This window comes from Paroedura picta, chromosome 1 (genome assembly GCF_049243985.1).
Source record: "Paroedura picta isolate Pp20150507F chromosome 1, Ppicta_v3.0, whole genome shotgun sequence".
Taxonomy (NCBI): Eukaryota; Metazoa; Chordata; class Lepidosauria; order Squamata; family Gekkonidae; genus Paroedura; species Paroedura picta.
The window spans coordinates 52465014-52492041 of record NC_135369.1 but is presented as its reverse complement, the minus strand read 5'-3'; the positions used below and the strand labels follow the sequence as shown (position 1 = coordinate 52492041).

Sequence of the window (27028 nt, the reverse complement as noted above, 5' to 3'; positions counted from 1 at the left end):
ACCATGCCCACCCTTGCCCAGGAAGCGCTGTGTGAACCAAGGCTGCGACATAAGATGTTTCACATATATATTATACTAGTAATCAAGCCCTCTGTATGAGTAATACAGCGGGCTCTAGGCACTTACCAGATCGTGGGAGGCCCGTCGGGCGGCGGGGCCTCTCCCGGGCGGCGGTCATTTGGCGGGCAGGGAGTCTCCGGCAGCCGCGCTCCACGCAACTGCCGGGGGCTCCCTGCCTGGCGGCCTGACGCGGCCTGACACGCCTGGCGGCCTGACGCGGCCTGACATGCCTGGCGGCCTGACACGCCATAGAGGCGGAGGGCGGAGCGGCTCCGCGTCGAGGCGAGGGCGCAGGCGCGGCGGCCATTTTGGAAGCCGGCGGACGGAGGCGGGAGGCAGCACAGAGTCGCCTACAAGCAACATGTCCCGAAGCAACATGGATACTCGCCAACAACGGGGTACTGCTGGCTGCCTCAGGTACTGCTGACTCCTTCGGGCGGCGGCCTGACGCAGCGAGAGGCGCTTTGCGCCTCTCGCTGCGTCAGGCCGCCGGGGACTCCCTTGCGGCTAGCCTGACATGTCGGAGGCTGCGCGCGGCTCACAGTTGCTGGGGCTGGGAATCGGAGGGACCAATCGGCAGGCGCTGCACGCCTGCGCGCCTGCCGATTGGTCCCTCTGATTGTCTGTCCTGAGGAAGGGTCCAGTCCGGACCCTTCCTCATCACGGACACATCCCGCCTTAGGACCCCTTAACGCTTTATTTAGTCCGTGGCGCCCGCGGCGCCACAGGCGGTTTAAAGATGTGGGAATCTGATTTTCACACCATTTCCCCCCCCCCAAGAAAGTGACTACCTTGCTGGATCAGGGGAATGCTGTGGATTCATGTGGATTTCAGTAAAGCTTTTGATAAAGTTCCACATGATATTCTTGTTGACAAGTTAGTAAAATGCAGTGGATCCTAATTCTGTCAGGTGGATCCATAACTGGTTGACAGATTGTACCCAACAGGTGCTTGTTAATGGTTCAGCATCCTCTTGGAGAAGAGTGACAAGTGGAGTGCCCCAGGGATCTGTCCTGGGGCCTGTGTTGATAAATGATTAGGATGAGGGATTAGAGGGGATACTTATTAAATTTGCAGATGATACTAAACTGGGAGGGGTAGCAAACACAACCGAATACAGAATCAGGATACAGGATGATCTTGATAGGATTGAGAATTGGTCTAAACTGAATAAAATGAAATTCAATAGGGACAAATGTAAAGTCCTGCAGTTAGGTAAAGGTATCCTAACTGGGATAGGATACCTTTCTATCCCATATAGAAAGGTCATGGGGTCATGTCTGGGTCATGTCTGACCTTTGGGGTGACGCCCTCTAGCGTTTTCATGGCAGACTCAATATGGGGTGGTTTGCCAGTGCCTTCCCCAGTCATTACCTTTTTACCCCCCAGCAAGCTGGATACTCATTTTACTGACCTCAGAAGGATGGAAGGCTGAGTCAACCTTGAGCCGGCTGCTGGGGTTGAACTCCGAGTCTCATGGGCAGACAGCTTCAGATAGCATTTCTGCTGCCTTACCACTCTGCGCCACAAGAGGCTCTGAGGCAGTTAAGTAGGAAAAACCAAATATACCAATATAGGATGCGGAAGACTTGTCTTGGCAGTAGTATGTGCGAAAAGGTTCTAGGAGTCTTAGTAGACCATACATTGAACATGCATCAGCGGTGTGACTCAATGGTTACAATGACAAATGGGATTTTGAGCTGTATCAAATGGAGTATTGTGTATAGATCATGGGAGGTGATGATACCGCTTTACTGTGCTCTGGTTCAGCCTCACTTGGAGTACTGTGTTCAATTTGGGGCACCACAGTTGAAGAGCATGTCCAGAGGGGGGCAACAAAGATGGTGAGGGATTTGGAGACCAAGACGTATGAGGAAAGTTTGGGGGAACTTGGTCAGTTTAACTTGGAGAGGAGACAACTGAGAGCGGATCTGATAACCATCTTCAAGTCTTTAAAAGGCTGCAAAGTTGTTCTCGGTTGCCCTAGAGGGGCTGACCAGAACCAATGAGATGAAATTAATTCAAAAGAAATTCCACCTAACATTCAGAAAGAGTTCCTGACAGTTATAGCAGTTTCTCAGTGGAACAGGTTTCCTCAGGAGGTGGTGGGTTTTCCATCTTTGGAAATTTTCAAACAGAGGCTGGATAGCCATCTGACAGAGAGGCTGATTCTGTGAAGGTTCAAGGGGGTAGCAGGTACAGTGGATGAGCAATAGTGTTGTTGAGTGTCCTGCATTATACAGAGGGTTGGACTAGATGACACAGGAGGTAACTTCTGAGTTTATTACTCTAGGATTCTATAATCATCTGGGGAAAATGCAAACTCAGGTTTGGGAGGGCCTAGTTTCCTCAGTCCCCTTCAAGGATCGCTGCCTTGTTGTGGCAAGGGGGCTTGCGTAGTTCAGTGAAGCTACGAGCTATACCGTGCAGGGCCATCCAAGACGGACAGGTCATAGCTGAGAGCTCTGACAAAAGGTGATCCACTAGAGAAGGAAATGGCAAACCACTCCAGTATCTTTGCCATGAAAACTCTATGGACAGTTCCAAAAGGCAAAACGTTATGACGCCGGAAGATGAGCCCCTCAGGTCGGAAGGTGTCCAATATGCTACTGGGGATGAGCAGACGGCTAGTACGAGTAGCGCCAGAATGAATGAAGCGACTGGGCCAAAGCCGAAAGGACGCTCAGTTGTGGAAGTAACTGGTGGCGAAAAGACAGTCCGATGCTGTAAAGATTTTTATTCCATAGGAACCTGGAATGTCAGATCCCTGAATCAAGGCAAGCTGGACGTGGTTAAACAAGAAATGACAAGACTGAACATCGACATTTTAGGAATCAGTGAACTAAAATGGACAGGAATGGGTGAATTTAATTCAGATGACCATCAGGTATACTACTGTGGACAAGAATCTCGCAGAAGAAATGGAGTAGCCTTCATAATCAATAAGAGAGTAGGAAAAGCAGTCTTGGGATACAATCCCCAAAATGACAGAATGATCTCAGTTCGAATCCAAGGCAAACCATTCAACATCACAGTGATCCAGGTCTATGCCCCAACCACTGCTGCTGAAGAGGATGAAGTTGATCAGTTCTATGAAGCCCTACAACACCTTCTAGAAGCAACGGCAAAAAATGATGTGCTTATCATCATGGGGGATTGGAATGCTAAAGTAGGAAGCCAAAAGATAACCGGGATAACAGGCAAGTTTGGCCTTGGAGTACAAAATGAAGCAGGGCACAGGCTGGTAGAATTTTGTCAAGAGAATACAATGGTCATAGCAAACACTCTTTTCCAACAACCCAAGAGACGACTCTACACATGGACATCACCAGACGGTCAACACAGAAATCAGATTGACTATGTGCTCTGCAGCCAAAGATGGAAAAGTTCTATACAGTCAATAAAAACAAGACCAGGAGCTGATTGTGGTTCAGATCATGAGCTTCTTGTTGCAAAATTTAGGCTTAAATTGAAGAAAGTAGGGAAAACCACTAGGCCACTCAGGTATGAACTAAATCATATCCCCAACGAATACACAGTAGAGGTGACAAATAGATTTAAGGAATTAGATCTGATAGACAGAGTGCCTGAAGAACTATGGACGGAGGTTCGCGACATTGTACAAGAGGTAGCAACTAAAACCATCCCAAAGAAAAAGAAATGCAAGAAATCAAAATGGCTATCTGAGGAAGCTTTACAAATAGCTAAGGAGAGAAGGGAAGTGAAAGGCAAGGGAGAAAGAGAGAGATACACCCAATTGGATGCAGAATTCCAGAGAAAAGCTAGAAGAGATAAGAATGCCTTCTTAAATGAACAGTGCAAACAAATAGAAGAAAACAATAGAATGGGGAGGACCAGAGATCTTTTCAAGAAAATTGGAGATATGAAGAGAACGTTTCATGCAAAGATGGGTATGATAAGGGACCAAAATGGTAGGGACCTCACAGAAGCAGAAGAGATTAAACAAAGGTGGCAAAATTATACAGAAGAACTATACAAGAGCGAGCTTAACATCCCTGATGACCACAATGGGGTAATTACTGACTTGGAGCCAGACATCCTGGAATGTGAAGTCAAATGGGCCTTAGGAAGTCTGAGCAACAATAAAGCTAGTGGTGGTGGTGACAGCATTCCAGTTGAACTATTCAAAATCTTAAAGGACGATGCAGTAAAAGTGCTACACTCAATATGCCAGCAAATTTGGAAAACTCAACAATGGCCACAGGATTGGAAAAGGTCAGTTTACATTCCAATCCCAAAGAAGGGCAATGCCAAAGAATGTTCAAACTACCGCACCATTGCACTAATTTCTCATGCTAGCAAAGTTATGCTCAAAATCCTACAAGCTAGGCTCCAGCAATATGTGGACCGAGAACTTCCAGAAGTACAGGCAGGATTTCGAAGAGGCAGAGGAACTAGAGATCAAATTGCCAACATACGCTGGATCATGGAGAAAGCTACGGAGTACCAGAAGAACGTCTACTTCTGCTTCATTGACTATGCTAAAGCCTTGGATTGTGTGGAGCACAACAAATTGTGGCAAGTTCTTAAAGAGATGGGAATACCAGAGCATCTTATTTGTCTCTTGAGAAATTTATATGCAGGTCAAGAAGCAACAGTGAGAACTGACCATGGAATCACTAACTGGTTCAAAATTGAGAAAGGAGTTCGGCAAGGCTGTATACTGTCGCCTTGCCTATTTAACTTGTATGCAGAGCACATCATGAGAAATGCGGGATTAGAGGAGTCACAAATTGGGATCAAGATTGCAGGGAGAAATATCAACCTCAGATATGCAGATGATACCACTCTAATGGCAGAAAGTGAAGAGGAACTAAAGAGCCTGTTGATGCGGGTGAAGGAGGAGAGTGCAAAAGTTGGCTTGAAACTCAACATCAAGAAAACAAAGATCATGGCATCCGGCCCTCTCAATTCATGGCAAATAGATGGGGAAGAAATGGAGATAGTGACAGATTTTATTTTCCTGGGCTCCAAGATCACTGCAGATGGGGACTGCAGCAAAGAAATTAAAAGACGCTTGCTCCTGGGGAGGAAAGCTATGGCAAATCTAGACAGCATCCTAAAAAGCAGAGACATCACCTGCCAACAAAAGTGCGTTTAGTCAAGGCTATGGTCTTCCCAGTTGCAATGTATGGCTGCGAAAGTTGGACCATAAGGAAGGCCGAGCGTCAAAGAATTGAGGCTTTTGAACTCTGGTGCTGGAGAAGACTCTTGCGAGTTCCTTGGACTGCAAGGCGAACAAACCGGTCAGTCCTAGAGGAGATCAGCCCTGACTGCTCTTTAGAAGGCCAGATCCTGAAGATGAAACTCAAATACTTTGGCCACCTCATGAGAAGGAAGGACTCCCTGGAGAAGAGCCTAATGCTGGGAGCGATCGAGGGCAAAAGAAGAAGGGGACGACAGAGAATGAGGTGGCTGGATGGAGTCACTGAAGCAGTAGGTGCAAACCTAAATGGACTCCAGGGAATGGTAGAGGACAGGAAGGCCTGGAGGATCATTGTCCATGGGGTCACGATGGGTCGGACACGACTTCGCACATAACAACAACAACAACAACAAAGTTTCCTCAGCTACCTCAGCTCAGTAAAACCCCTGGCAGAAAGTTATGTTATCAAAAACCATGGAATAGCACATAGGGTCCCATTTAGACCTGACAGCAAACATGACAGCTGTTAGCACACTGTCAGTCCTGATGGGGCCCAGCTGAGGCTCCTTCCTCAAATGAGGACTAGACCCAGCTGCAAGTCCTTTGGTGATTGGATTCCCCACTCAGCCAAGGTGTACTTAAGGAGAGGGGTGCAATCCATGTGTTCTCTGCTTGTCTGCCTGGACATCCAGTATTCCTGGTTGCTGCAGCGAAGCTCTGCCCATTTGATCCTGGTCCCAGACTTCAGCTTGACTCTTTACTTCCGGCTCTTGACTCCACACCCCTGCCTGTCTCTCTTGGTGGACTGCCTCCCTTGGTTTTTGACCCTTCAGACAGGACTTTGAGCTTGGCCTCAGGCATAATTAATCAATAACCGGGTGCATAAGCATGGCTGTGCCTGACTCAGTGTCTATGCCATTTGCCATCACTGCACATGTTTCTGTTTAGCGTCTGTGCATGTGTTGATTCAAGAGGAAGATATGGGAACATGACCTGTACAGTTCCTCCTGTTTCTTCTGTCACTGGTTCCAGCCTGGATCCTGGGGCATCCTTTCTCAAGCAGCTTTCCAAGCAGCAACCTTGCCCACTCGTATGCGTGCTGTGCCAGGGACAGCTCAACTTGTCCTCCAATGGCCCCTGGGTAACACCTCACAAAGGCAAAGGAGCCATAATGGACAGGAGGTTGACACAATTTTCAATGTAATAAATTCAGAATGATAACTCTATCCCTAACTGTTAGTTTGCGACTGGATGAGACTACCACCACCACCACCCCCACACCAATTTGTGACTTCCCCTTAGGACTGCACTTTCACACATCCAAGAGGGTGGGTTCTTATTCTGGGTCTTCCTGGTGCCACTGAACTGTTTTGTTCAGTTGCAAAACATAGCAGGGGTCCAGCAGTACCTTGAGACCATATATGGATCCCCCATCTCCTTCCCACAAACACACTGCTGGCTGCACTGTGCAGCTCACAAACGGAACAGGTGATCTACAGGGGTGCACAACTGATCTAGCACAGGGGAATAATGGTCCCTAGATCCCACACTCAAACATACCGGTGTTGGTATAAGCCCTGAAGCTTGGTGAGGCAGGTACAGGGTAGACATGAAAGAACTGTGTTAATTAGTGGAGTGGAGTGACATCCCTGCCAAAAGGATGGATTCACCATTGGCTACCATGTCCTGTTTCTACTTTTGCAGTGTGCATGGGCAAAGGTGTGCCTGACACTGGCCTCTCCCCAAATGGGGATCAAACTAGGAGCCTGGCCATGTTATCACTGAGCCTTTCCACTGAGTCATGCTTGTCACTGCAATGGTCTCGGCCTGCCTCCAGGCGGCTACTGCTGGTGTCAGGGCTGCAGGAATGCCTAATGGCATGCAGCCTTTGCACCTGTCCTCTTGGGTGTGGGGCCTGTGGGTTTGAGCCTGGCCTCTCTCTTGTTTTGTCTTTTTATTTATTTATTGTTGCATGGGAAGGAGTCTGGCTGAAGCAGAGATGAATGTTTGTGGGCATCATTTTTGCTGCTAGTCAAATCCTTGCCCAGGAATGGGTGAGTATCCTGTCCGTTACATTGCTGCATGGGCAGTCAAGCCATGTGTCTGTGTTGATGTTGCACCATTGCTGGATCTTCCCACCATGTCTGCTGACTGACCAGGAGAAGCATCAAGGGGCTATGACTGGGTTGGTGGTCAGTGATTGGCTGTGCCTCTGTGTTCCACTCACAGAGCTTCCATTGGCAGCTGTTGTATGATTAGTGGGTGTTGCTGGGGTTGTTATGGTCTCCAGTATGCTTGCAATTTTTGTGGTGGCAGCTGGCCACTACTTTCTCAGGAGCCCTCAGGATTGCACTGCTGAAGTAATTTCTAGACATAAATAGGAGCAAGTTCCTTACATGAGAAAGGCATCACTCCAAATGATGAATTCATAGGCAAATCACACCACTGAAACAACATGGAAATATGTGGTCTATGAAAAACCCCTGGTAGATCTCCAGTTGCCTCTACCTAAAATCTCTGTAATGTTTGCTTTCGAGTGTGATACCGTTCAGATAATTTTCATTAAATCAAGAGCCAATAGTACTTCTTGAACCATTGGGTGATAAAAATAAGACACGTTTTAAGATTTGTACAGAATATGTTGTAAGGGTCTCCTAAGTTCATTGAGGACTCAGTCACATTTCCACTCTAGTGTTGTTCTTTTTTTATAGGCATTGCTGGCTGGCATCTTTCCAATCCTGATACCATTTCTGCGTGGTTGCTCTGCCATAACAAGCACCATCTGGCTTCTTTATTTGAGATTATAAATCTAAAAAATTGTCTTGGTAAAAACAGCATTCCAGTCATTTAGCGCTGCGTAGACACAAATCTCACAGTCACAAATATTCTTTTCCCCTCGGCATCCCTGGTAATTCTAATTGCATACTTTAAAAAATATGTAAGAATTAATTTTTTCATCAGAAAGGTGGGATGATAAGCAGGATATTGTTTTTATTTATTTAAAGACTAGAAATTAAGCCCGCTGTGCCGTAGCTGCCGTAGTGTGGGGGTCCGGGCGGCTCTCCAGCTGGACGTGGCCGCCCCCGCAGCGGCCGGTGCCTTTGGGGACCCCCTCCCCTTTTCAGCGGCCATACTCACAGGGGGCAGGCTGGCAGACTGTGGGCGCCATTTCCTCCGGTGGGCGCCAGTGCCACGGTGAGGCCAGGGGGTCCGGGCGGCCGGCGGGGCAACAGCGAGCGGAAGGAGTCCATGGCGAAAGTGCACGCATGTCTGGTGGCTGCCGCCATCAGGGGCGGCGGCGCGGCACCCGAGGGCTGGCACAGTGCTGGCAGCGCTCTGGCTCGGCGCCATTGGCGGACGCGGCCTCCACTCATGGCCAGTGGCACGGCAAGGCCTCGTGGACGACGTGGGCAGCAGTGGGAGGGCGTATAGAAGTGCACACATGCGTGTTTGGCAGCCATGCGGTGGTAGCAGTCACTTGGCCCTGGCGGTCTGGGTGCGGCGGTGGGCATGTGGTGTGGGTGTATCTCTCCTGGGCTATGGGCTTTGGCCAGCCCTTACTAGCAACTGTTTGTATTTTGGGGCACAGACAGACAGATCGACCAACCAGCATCAGTCCTGAGAGTCTGGAAAGTGCAGGAAGATTTAAACAAAGAATATTTACAGCTTGAAACAGTAAATAGTAAACAAGTAAATGGCTGGAGAGACATGGGAACTAAAGTGATTTTTTTCAAGCTTGGCCTAGTAAATTAAAAAAAACAGTATTTGCCAGGAAGGTCCTATGAACTCAAAGGCAGAAGTGGCCCAGAATTTTAAGTGGAGTTACCTTTACGGGAAAGTAGACAGTGAGGCTTTGGGGGGAACTCGGTGATCCACTTTTATTACGCAACGATTTGGCCTTGCAAATAACAAAACCCTAAACCTCAATGGGATACAATGGTACACAGTCACCCCTCCAAAGCAGCCATTTTTGCCTGGGGACCTGATCTTTATAGTTTGGAGATGAGCAGCAATTCCAGGATATCTCTAGGCCTACCTGGAGGTTGGCTGTACCTGGTCTGAACATTTTATCAACCGTAAAAAATTGGAGACAGAAGGAGCAGGGCAGACACCTGTGTACTAAGACTACCCCATGTATATTACGACAGGGTGTCTGTTGCCTAATTCCGACAAGAAGGGAAATTATGTTGAATACAGAACTGGGAGGAACTGGTTGCCAAGTAATCTCTTCATAAGAAGAGCCTCCAGTCTGATTTTTCCCTTCATATATCTGAAGACATGGCTCTTGAAAGCTCATCTGTAACTACTATGTCACAATTCCCAAAGGTCAGTCCTCTCCCACACTCAACAAACATTCTAAATTATAGGTTCTTGACATCCATCTCTCCACACCCACACCCTCATTTGTCACCATACCACCACATCCTCCCACACAACACACACATTCAACCACATGTCCTTACAGACTGACAACTCCTCCCCTTCCTCTTCCCACTGCCATGCTCTAGTACCTGTTGTATTTCCTGGATACAACAGGCTTCGCCCCTAGTAAATAGAATGATAGGATTTTAATTTTAAAAGCACATATGAATCAAGCCATGGTTATGGACAAGTATCTGAAAATATGGTATTATAAACAATTATATGATGTATATGTTCTGTTATGCAGTTATATTTCAGCAAGTTATTCAAGGAAAGGCCCAATTTATTGCTATAATAACCAGTAGGAATCATCACATTGTTTTCTTTCAGACAAAAAACTGTTCTCTTTGATGACAACAATATGAGCAAGTCTAGACGTAAATCATTAAAATGGAACTTTTCACCAAGGTTATATTATATTAAAGCAAGGTCACAGCTTCCTTTCCAGCAAAATAAGGGATGAGACATGGACTATATTATTTTGGAGAAGTAATAATTTCTTGATGTCATTAGAGTGAATACTTTGTTAGTAACATATGCATGATTGAAAATGTTTTAGATGTTAATTTAGTAGTTTTTTGAACTACTATGCCACAACTTTGTGATTTGTGATGGTCCATGTGGGAACGAATGACATGTCCCTGAATACCATCGCTCCTATTAAAAAAGACTATCAAGATCTGGGGAGGAAGCTCAAGCAAACGGGGGCACAAGTGGTATTCTCTTCAATCTTGCCTGTCAAGGGAAGAGGAATGCGTCGGGAGAAGAAGATAATGGAGGTGAATCACTGGCTGCGTAGTTGGTGCCGGCAGGAGAGATTTGGTTTCTGGGACCATGGGATAGGCTTTCTTGAGGAAGGCCTACTAGCACCTGATGGACTGCACTTATCGAAACTGGGGAAGAATGTGTTTGGCAGGAACCTGGGGAGATTCATCAGGAGAGCTTTAAACTAAAGCCACTAGGGGAAGGAGACGATCAACATAGGGAGTGTATGGAAGGAAAACTATCGGAGGCAGCCCAACTGGCAAGGCCAGCTCATAGGGAACCAAAAGTAAAAGGATTCAGATGTCTTTATACTAACGCCCGAAGCATGGGCAATAAAAAGGAAGAGCTGGAACTTCTCATGCTGATGGAAAAGTATGATCTAGTAGGCATCACAGAAACTTGGTGGAATGATTCTCATGACTGGAATGTAATGGTGGATGGATATGAACTGTTCAGAAAAAACAGAATAGATCGAAGAGGTGGAGGAGTGGCACTGTATGTGAAGAAAGGGCTTACCTGTCAGGAAATTCTAGTGAAGGAGAGCATATATACAGTGGAAAGCATCTGGGTGAAAATAAGCGAGGGGAAAACAAACAGTGTGGTGGTTGGTGTCTACTACCGACCGCCTGACCAACGAGAGGATGTGGATGCTGCACTTTGTGAGCAGCTTGAGAAAATATCCAAACGGCAAGACCTTGTCATCATGGGTGACTTCAATTTCCCAGATGTGTGCTGGGAAACAAACTCTGCGAAGCGTCCTCAGTCATGCAATTTTCTGACCTGCCTGGCTGACAATTTCATTTATCAAATGGTAGATGAACCCACAAGAGGTTCAGCCATAGTGGACTTAATACTGACCAACAGGCAAGAGTTGGTGGATGAGGTGAAGGAGGTGGGGACCCTAGGGGGAAGTGACCATGTCCTCATAGAATTCCTTTTGAGATGGGGAGCCAAGGAAGCTTGTAGCCAGACGCGGATGTTGGATTTTCGTAGGGCAAACTTTAATAAACTCAGAGTGTCATACCATGGACGAGAATGCTGGAAGGGAAGGGAGCATGTGAAGGGTGGGCGCTACTCAAACAAGAGCTATTGCATGCTCAATCAATGACTATCCCAGAAAGATGAAAATGCAGGAGCTCCTAAGAAGCCTATTTGGATGAACAGAGAACTTCAAGAGGAACTAAGAAAGAAAAGGAAAATGTTCAGGAAATGGAGGGAAGGACGGAGCTCTAAAGAAGAGTACCTACAGGTTACTAGGCACTGTAGATCAATCATCAGAAAGGCCAAAGCTGAGAGTGAGCTAAGATTGGCCAGGGAAGCCCACTGTAACAAGAAAAGATTTTTCAGTTACGTGAGGAGCAAACGTAAAGTAAATGAGGCAATAGGCCCGCTGTTGGGTGCGGATGGACAAACTCTAACGAAAGATGCAGAGAAAGCAGAAAGGCTTAGTGCCTATTTTACATCTGTTATTTCCCACAAGTCAAAGTGTTTAGGCACGTCTAGAGATGGCTGTAGCGAAAGGACAGTGTCTGGGTGGCAGGTTAACATGGATAGAGAGGTTATCGAGAGGCATTTAGCTGCACTGGATGAGTTCAAATCCCCTGGTCCAGATGAAATGCACCCGAGAGTACTCAAAGAACTTTCCAGAGAACTTGCACAGCCCTTGTCCATCATCTTCGGAACCTCTTTAAGGACTGGAGATGTCCCGGAGGACTGGAAAAGAGCTAACGTTATTCCGATCTTCAAAAAAGGGAGGAAGGATGACCCGGGAAACTACAGACCAGTGAGTCTGACCTCTGTTGTGGGGAAGATAATGGAGCAGATATTAAAGGGAGCGATCTGCAAACATCTGGAGGACAATTTGGTGATCCAAGGAAGTCAGCATGGATTTGTCTCCAACAGGTCCTGCCAGACCAACCTAGTTTCCTTTTTTGACCAAGTAACAGGTTTGCTGGATCGGGGAAATTTGGTTGATGTCATTTACTTGGATTTTAGTAAAGCTTTTGACAAGGTTCCCCATGATGTTCTGATGGATAAGTTGAAGGACTGCAATCTGGATTTTCAGATCGTTAGGTGGATAGGGAATGGGTTAGAGAACCGCACTCAAAGAGTTGTTGTCAATGGTGTTTCATCAGACTGGAGAGAGGTGAGTAGCGGGGTACCTCAGGGTTCGGTGCTCGGCCCGGTACTTTTTAACATATTTATTAATGATCTAGATGAGGGGGTGGAGGGACTACTCATCAAGTTTGCAGATGACACCAAATTGGGAGGACTGGCAAATACTCCGAAAGATAGAGACAGAGTTCAACGAGATCTGAACACAATGGAAAAATGGGCAAATGAGAACAAGATGCAATTTAATAAAGATAAGTGTAAAGTTCTGCATCTGGGTCAGAAAAATGAAAAGCATGCCTACTGGATGGGGGATACGCTTCTAGGTAGCACTGTGTGTGAACGAGACCTTGGGGTACTTGTGGATTGTAAACTAAACATGAGCAGGCAGTGTGATGCAGCGGTAAAAAAGGCAAATGCCATTTTGGGCTGTATCAACAGAGGCATCACATCAAAATCACAAGATGTCATAGTCCCATTGTATACGGCACTGGTCAGACAACACCTGGAGTACTGTGTGCAGTTCTGGAGGCCTCACTTCAAGAAGGACAGTCAGAGTAGTTCAGCAGTGGAATAGGCTGCCTAAGGAGGTGGTGAGCGCCCCCTCACTGGAAATCTTCAAGCAAAGGTTGGATACACACTTTTCTTGGATGCTTTAGGATGCTTAGGGCTAATCCTGCGTTGAGCAGGGGGTTGGACTAGATGGCCTGTATGGCCCCTTCCAACTCTATGATTCTATGATTCTATGATTCTATGAACTAATTGGACCACTGAAAATGTAACCTGATTCTGACACCATTTGTTTTATTTGTTTGTTTATTTGTTTGTTTGTTTATTGACCACCACTCCCAAAGGTTCTTGGCTGTTCACATATGTCCGACTAAAACCCCACAAAGGCCCGTCAAAACCCCATTAAAAGGACTATAACAACAACATTGATCATCAACAACAGGTAAGATGGCGGTACCTTCAACCTATTCATAGGCGGTACCTATTCATCTATTAGAGGGAGGAGAGAAGAGAGACACATCATATCATAGAATCATAGAATCATAGAGTTGGCCATACAGGCCATCTAGTCCAACCCCCTGCTCAACGCAGGATTAGCCCTAAGCATCCTAAAGCATCCAAGAAAAGTGTGTATCCAACCTTTGCTTGAAGACTGCCAGTGAGGGGGAGCTCACCACCTCCTTAGGTAGCCTATTCCACTGCTGAACTACTCTGACTGTGAATTTTTTTTTCCTGATATCTAGCCTATATCGTTGTACTTGAAGTTTAAACCCATTACTGCGTGTCCTCTCCTTTGCAGCCAACAGAAACAGCATCCTGCCCTCCTCCAAGTGACAACCTTTCAAATACTTAAAGAGGGCTATCATGTCCCCTCTCAACCTCCTTTTCTCCAGGCTGAACATTCCCAAGTCCCTCAACCTATCTTCATAGGGCTTGGTCCCTTGGCCCCAGATCATCCTCGTCGCTCTCTTCTGTACCCTTTCAATTTTATCTACGTCCTTCTTGAAGTGAGGCCTCCAGAACTGCACACAGTACTCCAAGTGTGGTCTGACCAGTGCCGTATACAATGGGACTATGACATCTTGTGATTTTGATGTAATGCCTCTGTTGATACAGCCCAAAATGGCATTTGCCTTTTTTACCGCTGCATCACACTGCCTGCTCATGTTTAGTTTACAATCCACAAGTACCCCAAGGTCTTGTTCACACACAGTGTTACCTAGAAGCGTATCCCCCATCCAGTAGGCATGCTTTTCATTTTTCTGACCCAGATGCAGAACTTTACACTTATCTTTATTAAATTGCATCTTGTTCTCATTTGTCCATTTTTCCATTGTGTTCAGATCTCGTTGAACTCTGTCTCTATCTTCCGGAGTATTTGCCAGTCCTCCCAATTTGGTGTCATCTGCAAACTTGATGAGTAGTCCCTCCACCCCCTCATCTAGATCATTAATAAATATGTTAAAAAGTACCGGGCCAAGCACCGAGCCCTGAGGTACCCCGCTACTCACCTCTCTCCAGTCTGATGAAACACCATTGACACAACTCTTTGAGTGCGGTTCTCTAACCATGTGGTGTCCGTTGTTGGCAAACAGAGGGACCCCGAGTGCTCTTCCTGCACTAACCTGGCCTCAACCATAGACCTGGTAGAAGAGCTCCATTTTTCAGGCCCTGCGGAAAGCAGCAAGGGACTGCAGGGCCCGCAGCTCACCTGGGAGTTCATTCCACCAGGTTGGGGCCAGGACTGAAATGGCCCTGGCCCTAGTCGATCATCATCATCATCCCACATAAAATGTGCAGGGTACTTCCAATGGTGTGCTAGCCCTCTGATTAGCCTTTGGGGGGAGGGCTCTCCCCCAACAGCCACTCAGAGGAGCTGTTGCGCTATCAGGAATCACTGGTGGACTGCTGGCTGGCCCTCATTGGGAGGGCCCTCCCCCACTGAGGGTCAATTAGAGGCTCTTCCATGCTTCCGCATGGGGCAAGGAACACTGCCAGCCTCCACCACAAAGGCCTGCCTGTCTGGTTGGCCTCCCCACCTCCCCTACAGCTACCCTCTATTTAGGCCGGCCTCCCACCTCCATGCAGGCAACTGCCCCCCCCACCATGGTGACAACTGTCAGGGAGCCTGCTGCCGGCTCCCACTTTTAAAGCAGGCTTCACCCCTATTAATGAATAAAATTTTTATCTTTTATTGGTTTTGGTTAGTGTAGACATACATAAGCTTTAGAATTGCATAAAACTATTGTGAAGCAAAATAGAAAGATCATTTTGAGTTGCTCAGACAAATAATGATCTAATGAAAAATCATTTCCCTTCATTTTTATTGATCACTGAGGAATTACAAATGGTCAGTAGAGTATTATATATTTGGGGTTCATTCTTTACTAGCACAATCAGACTGGAGGGAAGTGAGTAGTGGGGTACCTCAGGGCTCAGGGCTCGGTCGGGTACTTTTTAACATATTTATTAATGATCTAGATGAGGGGGTGGAAGGACTACTCATCAAGTTTGCAGACGACACCAAATTGGGAGGACTGGCAAATACTCCAGAAGATAGGGACAGAGTTCAACGAGATCTGAACATAATGGAAAAATGGGCAAATGAGAACAAGATGCAATTTAATAAAGATAAGTGTAAAGTTCTGCATCTGGGTCAGAAAAATGAAAAGCATGCCTACTGGATGGGGGACACATTTCTAGGTAACACTGTGTGTGAACGAGACCTTGGGGTACTTGTGGATTGTAAGCTAAACATGAGCAGGCAGTGTGATGCAGCGGTAAAAAAGGCAAATGCCATTTTGGGCTGTATCAACAGGGGCATCACATCAAAATCACAATATGTCATAGTCCCATTGTATACGGCACTGGTCAGACCACACCTGGAGTACTGTGTGCAGTTCTGGAGGCCTCACTTCAAGAAGGACGTAGATAAAATTGAAAGGGTACAGAGGAGAGCGACGAGGATGATCTGGGGCCAAGGGACCAAGCCCTATGAAGATAGATTGAGGGACTTGGGAATGTTCAGCCTGGAGAAAAGGAGGTTGAGTGGGGACATGATAGCCCTCTTTAAGTATTTGAAAGGTTGTCATTTGGAGGAGGGCAGGATGCTGTTTCCGTTGGCTGCAGAGGAAAGGACACGCAATAATGGGTTTAAACTACAACGATATAGGCAAGATATCAGGAAAAAGTTGTTTACAGTCAGAGTAGTTCAGCAGTGGAATAGGCTGCCTAAGGAGGTGGTGAGCTCCCCCTCACTGGCAGTCTTCAAGCAAAGGTTGGATACACATTTTTCTTGGATGCTTTAGGGTGCTTTGGGCTGATCCTGCGTTGAGCAGGGGGTTGGACTAGATGGCCTGTATTTATTTATTTATTTATTTATTTATTTAGATTTATATACCGCCCTCCCCGAAGGCCCCTTACAACTTTATGATTCTGTGTTATTGAGCAAAAGAAATGACTGAACATTAAAAAGATTTAGAAGAAGCCAGACAAGTCCTTCTGAATAGAGCTATTTATCTCCCAGCTCAAGGTTGCTGACCTACATTGATTTGTTCAATTGGTTTTATGGCAGAAGAATTACCTCCTGCTAACAGGATGATTGGAGTATATTGTTTATAGTGCAAATATTTTCATCAAATCAATTTTTTAGTTATATTTGAACACTAATGTACATCATGGCACTTCTTAACAATTAACACTGATTAGTTCTTAATTCTCTGTGTGTGTATGTGTGTGTATGTATGTTGAGCAGTGGGAGTCCAGATTAATAAAGGTTCTGTGGAAACAAATGCATAATTCATCCCTTGGCATAAAGATCACTGATGCTTAATTAGTTGGAATAAAAGTCATAGCCCATGCACTACATCACCAGAGTAAGGCCAGAGTCTAGCTGTTGCTCATTTAACAACTCAGACCTGACCTGCACATTTCTATGGACATGGCAGCTAAGTTGCAACTAATGAGCTGTCTGGATTGGAAGTGGAGGATGCGAACATGCTATGATGAGCTGGGAGAATAACACCATCATCTAATACTATTTGTTCATCAACTGACAAGTGGCAATGCACAAAACAATAAGTACATAGTTTTGTCCTCTCTGAAACAGTTTTTCCCTCTCTTCATCAAGAGATATTGGGCCAATGGCATTAATATCTCTCTTCATATACTAACTGCTTGGGGGCAGGGGAATTCCATATATGAGTTCTGATTCCTATTAAAATCAAAGTCATAATCTTAACAGCTCTGCACAGACCACAAAACTAGTAAAACTATTAAAGTATGGAAAGTTTCCTTTCACATTGTTGGTATCATCTTCCAGTAATATAGAATTTGGCTCCTTCTGGGAGATGGAGAGCATCTTGATTCCAACATTGGCCAGTCAGATGGTATGGGGATGCCGCCAAGTAGACTCTACTGACAATAGCCACCCCAGCAAGATCCTTATAATTGTATAAACTTTTGTGTGCCAGATCTCATTTCATAGATCAGCCTTTCTCAACCATTGAGAACCCCCTGAAACAGTCTTCTGGCTTTGAGAAACTCCAGAAGTGTTGAAATCATGCCGAATATACTTGGGAAGCATAGCTGTGTACATGCCCCCTGAAGGCCCCTTCCCTTCCCACCCCCTCCAGGCCCATGATTGGCCATTTTGGGAGAGGAGGGCTGGATTTTAGAAAAAGACAAAGAGTTAGATGTGCATATTTTATAATGCCGACACACTGTTAAGGAATAAATATAAATCTGAAGTTTTAAAATGCTTTGAAATTTGTAAATTTAATCAACTTTTTATATACACATGACTTTAATATCTTAAACAGGTGTGATAAAATGATGATAAATGCTGATAAAAATTATTTACAGTGGACAAATTTTAGACAAATGAGATGATTTGCTTATTTTGTGATTACTCCCTGAAAGGAACTGAATACCATCACAATGGCATCTTGGTAGCAGCTGTCATTGTTTTTTACTGGTCTGCAGTTGGCAAAAAAAAACAAGGCAATTTATATTGTATGTGAGGGTTTAAGAACCAGACTTGTTGCCTGTATTTATAATGTACTAAAAATTCAATTTCCCACTAGTTTAAACTGGCAAATGCTGCTGCCTTATGCTAATTTGCTCAATTATATTCTGGAGGATGGGAATACCTTTGGGATTGATTAGACAATTCATGGCAGTCTATCTCATTTAGAAAGGAACAAAAAATATATGAAACAAGGGAAAGAAACATATGTTTTAATTCAAAAGTATCCTTCTCAAACTAAACATTGAGGGCAGCACCACTAACAGCAAGTGTCCATGTCTGATTTGTTTAATGGATTGCTTACTATTTCCATCTCAGGAGACTATGTAAAGGGAAGGAAAGTGAAATCAGCAGCACCTCATGTTATTCTGCTGGTACCTATGCAACAGATTAAGCATGTGAGAGCTACCTTGCTAGAATTGAATTTAAACCTAGCGCAGTACAGGGATTAGAAGTGTTGGACTGGTATCAGGTAAATCCAGATTCAAATCCCCATTCATGACATGGAAGCTTGCTGGGTAAACTTGGGCCAGTCACATACTCACAACCTAACCTACCTCATAGGGTTGTTATGAGGATAAAATGGAGGAGAGGTGAATGATGTAAGCCCCTTTGGGTCTCCACTGGGGAGAAAGGCAGTAATTTTTTTAAAAAATGAGTACTCTGTCTCCAACAATCACTAGTTGATAAAGAGAACAGAACACCTGTTCTTGCCTGGTGCTTATCTCTAGCACCTACAACAGGGCTGCCATCTCCAGCTCATGAAATCCTGGGAGATTGGAGTAGAGCCTGGGGAGGATAGAATTTAGGTATGAGAGGGAGCACAGTAGGGATGTGATATTGTAAAGTTTACCTTCTGAAGCTGCCATTTCTTCCAGGGGAACTGATTTCTGGAGATACATTGTAATTCCAGGAGAACTCCAAGCCCCACCTGTATGATAGCAACCCGGCCTAGTACTCAAAGATCCTTTAAAACAAATAAGTTCTATTTCTCCATAGTTACTAGTATAAGGTGCTGATAATTTTTAACCGTAGTTGATGCCATTATGAGAAAAGCATTCAAGAATAGCCATGGAGTTCAATATGGCCAAAACAACTTCTTGACAGATCTAATGTTTGCAGATGATAGTGCCATATTTGTCAATACAGATGCAGAGGCTACTAACATCCTCTATGATGTTTCCTTCATTGCCCAATCTAACGGCTTAAAAATAAATGTGTATAAAACCAAAGTCATAACCACAGATGGATCACCAACAAATGTACACCTCAATGGAGCCCAAATCAAGCAAGTCAAAGAATTTAAATACTTAGGCTTGTTGCTGCAAGAAAAGAAAGTGTCATCTTTAAACCGCTCCACAGGAACAGTATAAATAAAACAGTAAGGCCCAATCCACTTGTCAGTCTAGCCCTCTGCTTGTCAGTCTGGGGCCAAGGGGCCAGGACTGATCAGTTGGTCCCAGGCCTGACCAGTTGGGAGGCACGAAGCCCACCTCCCAACGTCAGCCACCTTTGCCCCACGGTAGCCATTCCTGTGCTGGCCGCCGAGAGGCAAGGTAGGCCCAGAGGCCCCGGGAAACTGGGCCGGGAGTGGGGGAGAGGGCTTCGTGGCCGGGGCAGGGCTACAAGGCCTCAGGAGAGGACTTCGAGGGATCCTAGCGCCCACTGTATTTCAGGTAAAGCAGGCTTAAGGACTAGTCTACCACTAAAGCCCACAAGAGGATTGGCCAAGCAACATCAGCATTTGCCCACTCAAATGGTGCCTCTGGAAGAAGACAAACATCTATCTCAAGACCAAAGTTTATCTCTTACGGATAATCCTGCCAATCCTCCTATATGGATCAGAAACATGGACTTTACTAAAAGCTTACATAAACAAACTCGAGACCTTCCAAATGAGATGTCTGTGGCAGATTCCGGGTGTCTCTCTATGTGATCATAATCGAAACGAGGCAATTCAGACAAAATGTGACAACCAGCTGCAAATTAAAGAGCAAATCCAAAAGCGCAGACTGCAATGGTTTGGCCATGTCTGCAGAATGAACACCAGCAGACTGCCTCATAAACTCTTCTGGCGAGAACAACCAGCTGAATGGAAGATCCAACAACTGGCGCCAAAGAAAACATGGCTTAAACAGATCGAGGAAGACCTTAGAAACCAGCAATTGACTATCTACATGGCCCAAACTACTGCCACCAAATGCCAAGAGTGGAAACGTATTATAAACAAGGCAAAAAATCCAGCGACACCTACAGCAGCGTATGGGCTGAGAGGACAACCTGCTCTACCAATCACCAGCTAAAGGATAAAAAGAAGAAAGAAGGTGTTTATAGAAGAACCTATCCTTTAAAATGCAGAATTCCAGAGAAAAGCTAGAAGAGATAAGAATGCCTTCTTAAATGAACAGTGCAAACAAATAGAAGAAAACAATAGAATCGGGAGGACCAGAGATCTTTTCAAGAAAATTGGAGATATGAAGAGAACGTTTCATGCAAAGATGGGTATGATAAGGGACCAAAATGGTAGGGACCTCACAGAAGCAGAAGAGATTAAACAAAGGTGGCAAAATTATACAGAAGAACTATACAAGAGCAAGCTTAACATCCCTGATGACCACAATGGGGTAGTTACTGACCTGGAGCCAGACATCCTGGAATGTGAAGTCAAATGGGCCTTAGGAAGTCTGAGCAACAATAAAGCTAGTGGTGGTGACAGCATTCCAGTTGAACTATTCAAAATCTTAAAGGACGATGCAGTAAAAGTGCTACACTCAATATGCCAGCAAATTTGGAAAACTCAACAATGGCCACAGGATTGGAAAAGGTCAGTTTACATTCCAATCCCAAAGAAGGGCAATGCCAAAGAATGTTCAAACTACCGCACCATTGCACTAATTTCTCATGCTAGCAAAGTTATGCTCAAAATCCTACAAGCTAGGCTCCAGCAATATGTGGACCGAGAACTTCCAGAAGTACAGGCAGGATTTCGAAGAGGCAGAGGAACTAGAGATCAAATTGCCAACATACGCTGGATCATGGAGAAAGCTAGGGAGTACCAGAAGAACATCTACTTCTGCTTCATTGACTATGCTAAAGCCTTTGATTGTGTGGAGCACAACAAATTGTGGCAAGTTCTTAAAGAGATGGGAATACCAGAGCATCTTATTTGTCTCTTGAGAAATTTATATGCAGGTCAAGAAGCAACAGTGAGAACTGAACATGGAATCACTGACTGGTTCAAAATTGAGAAAGGAGTTCGGCAAGGCTGTATACTGTCGCCTTGCCTATTTAACTTGTATGCAGAGCACATCATGAGAAATGCGGGATTAGAGGAGTCACAAATTGGGATCAAGATTGCAGGGAGAAATATCAACAACCTCAGATATGCAGATGATACCACTCTAATGGCAGAAAGTGACGAGGAACTAAAGAGCCTGTTGATGCGGGTGAAGGAGGAGAGTGCGAAAGTTGGCTTGAAACTCAACATCAAGAAAACAAAGATCATGGCATCCAGCCCTCTCAATTCCTGGCAAATAGAAGGGGAAGAAATGGAGATAGTGGCAGATTTTATTTTCCTGGGCTCCAAGATCACTGCAGATGGGGACTGCAGCAAAGAAATTAAAAGACGCTTGCTCCTGGGGAGGAAAGCTATGGCAAATCTAGACAGCATCCTAAAAAGCAGAGACATCACCCTGCCAACAAAAGTGCGTTTAGTCAAGGCTATGGTCTTCCCAGTTGCAATGTATGGCTGCGAAAGTTGGACCATAAGGAAGGCCGAGCGTCAAAGAATTGAGGCTTTTGAACTGTGGTGCTGGAGAAGACTCTTGCGAGTCCCTTGGACTGCAAGGCGAACAAACCGGTCAGTCCTAGAGGAGATCAGCCCTGACTGCTCTTTAGAAGGCCAGATCCTGAAGATGAAACTCAAATATTTTGGCCACCTCATGAGAAGGAAGGACTCCCTGGAGAAGAGCCTAATGCTGGGAGCGATCGAGGGCAAAAGAAGAAGGGGACGACAGAGAATGAGGTGGCTGGATGGAGTCACTGAAGCAGTAGGTGCAAACTTAAATGGACTCCGGGGAATGGTAGAGGACAGGAAGGCCTGGAGGATCATTGTCCATGGGGTCGCGATGGGTCGGACACGACTTCGCACATAACAACAACAAATCCTTTAAAAAGTTTATATTTGCAGTCAACAATATAATTCATTCTTCCTGACATGCTTTTGTTCAGTCTATTCATTTTAGTATGACCATAGGAATTGCAATCATTCCTCTTAGAATTATTTAAAACTGCATGATAGCAAGAATCTGCAGAGAAGTTCAGCCTTGGTCTGAAGTCATAGCTGCGGCAGCTTCTGGTTAAGCCTCTTAGCAGTTAGTGAACAAGCTGTGGTACCTCAGTGTATATATCTGCTAAACTTGGTGAGTGAAACTAGGGTATAGGGCTGCGTAGTATTCAGTTGAACCTTAGCAGGGGATGGGGTGAGCTTAGGACCCCTCAGGACAATTCTGTGCAGGGAAAAAATGATTTTCTTGCCACACTTATTTGCTAGCAAAAATGACAAAAAAGCTCCTTCCTTCTGAGAGGCCCAAGTTTAACAGTTGGTTAAAAATAAAGCAATAACTTTTTAAATCTATGGCTTTCTTCATAGGTGTAAAAACTAAAAACTAGTTTCTTGAGACATTCTCCACTTTCTCTAAGCCAGGCTTGCACAAGTTAGCCCACCCAGCCAAATGTAGCTCATGACAATCCTATGGAGATGCACCAAGGGATCAATCAATCTTCTGGTTTGCACATACCCATCTTGGTAGATGAACTTTTAATGCTCACCGGCAGCCCAAGGCAAGTATAATAGCCCCATTATAAAGCATCTGGTTTAGAGGATTACAAACTGTTTAAGTATGCATGGAGCTTTATGTGCAATTATGATATTAGGCTCTTTCATCAGAAAACATGCTTTCCTCTAATTTGTCTCACCAGTGGGTGTTGTTAGTACAGAATTAGGAACATATGAGTCAACCAAAATCTTTCTCTACCTCTGCTCCTGATACATTCCATCTTCAAAGTGCTGCTTTGGTGCTAAAACTCTGCTGACAAGGATATCTGCCTCTAAACCAAGGCTGGTTCAGCTTACTCTAAAGTTAATTTAGCCATTTTGAATGGGGAGCCAGATAATTCCTTCTTCATATGCTGTGCAGTGAAGACAGTACTGTTAATCCATTTTATAATGGGCAAAGGTAAGAGCGGTGATTTCTAAAATTGAATGTAGCAGATGGCCTGTACACTGAAGAGCAGGAATAAATAGGAACTTCCATTTATACTCAGAAATTATTAGGAAAGGAATTGAAAGTAAACAATCAGTAACATAATGTTATAGAGAGGTTCCAGCCTAGCAGTCTCTTTAACCCATTTTTAGACTGTCAAAATTTTCTTCGGTTTTGCTAAATATTTTCTTCAACCATCATCTCCCACACCACTAGCAGTCTTGTGATGCAGGTGTAATATTACCATGCAGTCTGCTATTTGTGCAAATCAGACTGAGTTGGCAAACACACAAGAATTCATATATACTTACAAGAACCAAAGCAAGGGTCTCCAGATGAGGTACAAGTTATTCCATGAAGATTGCTTCAAATGTTGGTCTGCAGTAGGAGAGCTTATCTGTGAGTCCAGTAGAACCTTTGAGATGAACAAGATTTTGGAGGTATAAGCTTTTGAGAGTCAACATTCCCAGACCTTTCCTGCAACTCATTGTTGCTGTTTCCCCCCCAGCAAGCAGAATCCTCAACTGCTGCTCCAACTTTGCAGTACCTCTTTTGCAAAAGGGCATTCATTTCAGGGAATTTTTTCTTGAATTCAGAGCTGACCCTTCCTTTGTGTTCTACAAAAAGCTGTGTCATCACGTACTTCATCAGCAATGGAACCTCCTTTCTTCTGCGTATGTGCAGTAATGTTATAACATCATAACATTTTTAAAAGTCTGGATGCATCATGGGGGACAATATGGTTGCCACTATTTCAAAGGTCCACCCCTCCTCCTTAGTCAACAACTAAGAAGATGGTTGGCGATCATTGAACTGGATACACCAGTTCATAACAGTGTAATTCAATAATTATGAAGCATGCTAAATGTTCTGTTGCACTTCGTCAGGGATGGAACCTTCCTTTGTTTGCCAATGCAGTGATGTTATAACATCATCATAACATTGTATAAAAAATAAATAACTGGAAGTGATAAGCAAAGAGAAGGGAGGGAGACTGAGGAAAGAATATAAGTGCATGCCATCAAAATCTATCCACCCACCCCCAAAAAAGGAAAGAAACTTCATAGACAGGTAATTGTATGGAGAGGGCTACATGAAACATTGCTGCTTGTTTTGTCCCAAAGGTATAACATGGCTATAATATAATGAAAAAAAATTGTTTTATAACACTATCAACATTACTCTTTAAAAATTAGCAGATTGCTCAGGGAACAACGAAGGGGGGTGGGTAGTGATGAACAAATAATACTGACAACACAAAAGGAAGGTGGGGGGAAATTGAAATCAAGAATGCCTCACTGAAACACTGCCAGTTCAGATCCAAAGGGGGGGGAATCATGGAAAAAACAGATTTGTAAACAGGGCACTAAATTCAGATCTACTTGTGGAAAGGCAAAAAGTTGTATGGAAACATTTAAAATTGTGATTATTTAAGAATGCTAGTGCAGAGGTTTGCACTTGACAGGAATGGCCCTAGAGTCAGAACCCAATGAAGTATCTAGCAGAGCTTTACCTCTCAGGTCCATTCCACACAACTTAAATGTAGCCAAAGTCTTACCTTTTGTAAACGCTATTAATTTAACATTCTGCATGACATTGTAAACAAACCACAAAACTCCTGCCAAACTCCAGCAACACATCAGCGAAAGACATGTGCATTCTCATAATAGTGGTAGAAAGAATGTCCCTCCCTAGCTCTCACCCCCGAGCTTCCAGAGATGCAATCGCCATTTTTTCCCCCTTAAACCGGCGGAAGCAACGAATAAGTGAGGCTTCTCTGGCTGAAGTCCCTCCACAAGCAATTCAGAAGTGCTTAACAGTAAAACAAAGCTCCCGTCTGCAATTGTCTTTAAAGTTCCTGAGCACAGTACAGCCCCCTGTTCGGCACAGCCCGTAATTCCGGCCAGAAGTTGCACCCATGGGGGGGATTTTTTTTTAACTTGAAGAGCATGTAAACGATTAAGCGCCAGCTCCTATGCCAGCGAAAAAGGTCTTGAGACATCGAATGAACAAATACTCTTTGCTACTGGTGTTTTCAGGTTTAAAAAAACAGTTTTTAAAGGGAAAGGGGCTTTTTGGGAGCACGAACACAACAGTTCATTGGCTGTTCTGTTTGATTGACGGCCAGGGGCGAGAAGAAGCGTGGAAAAATATTGCCTCCTTTGTTGCGATTCCAGCGAGACCGGAAACCTGTGGGGAATGAATAGACCACTACTGGGACTTCAATATGCCACTAGAATTGAAGGTATGCGGAATGATGAAATTCCAAAATTAAATATAGCGTTTCTGCATACTGCAAACATTTAGCAACATTGGTCATTGTGCAGACTGGCCTTCAAAAATACTAATTTGACCTGGGCTCATTCTGCACATCTTTAAACCGCCTAAACCGACTAAATAAAACGCTAAGGGCTGTTGGGGAGGAGTTAGGGCGGGCTCAGTCCGGGATAAAAACTCGGAGGAGCGAATCAGGAGCCGCGAAGCGACTCCTGATTCGCTCCTCCGAGTGTCAATCCTGGACCAAGGAGACAATGGGGAGGCGCGCAAAGCGCGCCTCCCCATTGCCTCCTTGGCCGCCATTGCCTCCAAGTCGATGCGGGGGAAGGAGCAGGGCCGCCGCGTCGCAGACACAGCGGCCCTGCTCCTTTCCAGCCGCACAGCCGCCCAAGTCAATGCGGGGGAAGGAGCAGGGCTGCTGCGTCACAGACGCGGCGGCCCTGCTCCTTTCCAGCCACACAGCCGCCCGAGTCGATGCGGGGGAAGGAGCAGGGCTGCCGCGTCGCGCTGGAAGAAGCCTCTCCATGGCTCGCGGTGGGGGGGGGGCGCGCCGCCTTCTCCCGGCCGCTCCAATGGCCGGGGGGCGGCTGAAGATCGCTGCCTTGCCCGGCCGCCGCCCTCCCGCCACTACTGGGACTTCAATATGCCACTAGAATTGAAGGTATGCGGAATGATGAAATTCCAAAATTAAATATAGCGTTTCTGCATACTGCAAACATTTAGCAACATTGGTCATTGTGCAGACTGGCCTTCAAAAATACTAATTTGACCTGGGCTCATTCTGCACATCTTTAAACCGCCTAAACCGACTAAATAAAACGCTAAGGGCTGTTGGGGAGGAGTTAGGGCGGGCTCAGTCCGGGATAAAAACTCGGAGGAGCGAATCAGGAGCCGCGAAGCGGCTCCTGATTCGCTCCTCCGAGTGTCAATCCTGGACCAAGGAGGCTTCGCGCGCCTCCCCATTGCCTCCTTGGCCGCCATTGCCTCCGAGTCGATGCGGGGGAAGGAGCAGGGCTGCCGCGTCGCAGACGCAGCGGCCCTGCTCCTTTCCAGCCGCACAGCCGCCTGAGTCGATGCGGGGGAAGGAGCAGGGCTGCCGCGTCGCGCTGGAAGAAGCCTCTCCATGGCTCGCGGTGGGGGGGGGCGCGCCGCCTTCTCCCGGCCGCTCCAATGGCCGGGGGGTGGCTGAAGATCGCTGCCGTGCCCGGCCACCGCCCTCCCGCCTTCTTGGCGCCGCGCCGCAACAAGCCTCTCCATGGATCTCGGTGGGGGGGGGGGCCGTGCCGCCTTCTCCTGGCCGCTCCAATGGCCGGGAGATGCATGGAAATGGCTACCGTTGCCATCCAGGGCCCTCCCGCCTTCTCGCCGCCGCTGCAGCGCCCTTGCAGCCTTAGGATCGTCACCCCACCGCGCCTGAGCTGACAA

The 27028-nt window shown here is 45.8% G+C and overlaps 1 long non-coding RNA gene across 1 annotated transcript in view; it reads right to left on the bottom strand.

The window, feature by feature from the left end:
• The window catches only part of LOC143837865 (uncharacterized), a 57078-nt gene that overhangs the window by 11998 nt on the left and 18052 nt on the right, over nucleotides 1-27028 (bottom strand). Inside the window, exon 3 of the long non-coding RNA XR_013231126.1 lies at nucleotides 23638-23741. This is a non-coding gene — a long non-coding RNA (uncharacterized LOC143837865). The remainder of the gene's footprint in view (nucleotides 1-23637; nucleotides 23742-27028) is intronic.